The sequence below is a fragment of the Volvox carteri genome, assembly GCF_000143455.1.
Source record: "Volvox carteri f. nagariensis unplaced genomic scaffold VOLCAscaffold_81, whole genome shotgun sequence".
Taxonomy (NCBI): Eukaryota; Viridiplantae; Chlorophyta; class Chlorophyceae; order Chlamydomonadales; family Volvocaceae; genus Volvox; species Volvox carteri.
The window spans coordinates 527,530-528,846 of record NW_003307624.1 but is presented as its reverse complement, the minus strand read 5'-3'; positions in this window follow the sequence as shown (position 1 = coordinate 528,846).

Below are 1,317 nucleotides of genomic sequence, written 5' to 3'. Positions count from 1 at the left end.
GTGCGCCTCTTCTGGTTGTGTGTGTGATGACTCTCCTATAAATGTCCAGTCAAACAAACGGGAGAGCCACTGGCTAAATGACTTCAATACGACAGGGACCCTGGGGGATTCGTGTGGGTGTGAATGATGCATATGCTAATATCACTGAGGCCCCATAAATCTGTGTGGCTGTTTTTTCCTTCGGGGGGTGAAGTAAGGGAGACATGGCGCTCCGTCTCCATCCTTCCATCATTTCACCCTCCAACCCTCACTCCACCCTCCCTCAATAATCCCTCCACAATACCATTTCCCTCTCTTCCTCCACCCTTCCTCCATCATCCCCCCCACTTCCCTCAACGCTCCCTCCCAACATCCTCCCTTCCCCTACCATGTGCCCTCCCTTCTTCCATCCTGTGCCTTCCCCTCTGCTGTCCCCTTCACTCCCTTGGCCTTCCCTCCCTCCGTTCTTTTTTTGGAGTGAATGTGTGTGCCCCACCATCCGTGTGCTCATGTGCCCACGTACAAATGTGTGTATGTATCATGGGTGCGACGGTAAACAGGCAGATGTGTGGCACGGCTACCATCGCACCCAATGTGTGCGATGGTAAACAGGCGGATGTGCGGCGCGGCTACCATCGCACCCAATGGGTGCGACGGTAAAAAGGCGGATGTGTGGCGCGGCTACCCTCGCACCCAATGGGTGCGATGGTAAACAGGCGGATGTGTGGCGCGGCTACCATCGTACCCAATGGGTGCGATGGTAAACAGGCGGATGTGTGGCACGGCTACCATCGTACCCAATGGGTGCGATGGTAAACAGGCGGATGTGTGGCACGGCTACCATCGTACCCAATGGGTGCGATGGTAAACAGGCGGATGTGTGGCGCGGCTACCATTGTACCCAATGGGTGCGATGGTAAACAGGCGGCGATGGTAAACAGGCGGATGTGTGGCACGGCTACCATCGCACCCAATGGGTGCGACGGTAAACAGGCGGATGTGCGGTACGGCTACCATCGTACCCAATGGGTGCGATGGTAAACAGGCGGATGTGTGGCGCGGCTACCATCGTACCCAATGGGTGCGATGGTAAACAGGCGGCGATGGTAAACAGGCGGATGTGTGGCACGGCTACCATCGTACCCAATGGGTGCGATGGTAAACAGGCGGATGTGTGGCGCGGCTACCATCGTACCCAATAGGTGCGATGGTAAACAGGCGGATGTGTGGCGCGGCTACCATCGTACCCAATAGGTGCGATGGTAAACAGGCGGATGTGTGGCACGGCTACCATCGTACCCAATGGGTGCGATGGAAACAGGCGGATGTGTGGCACGG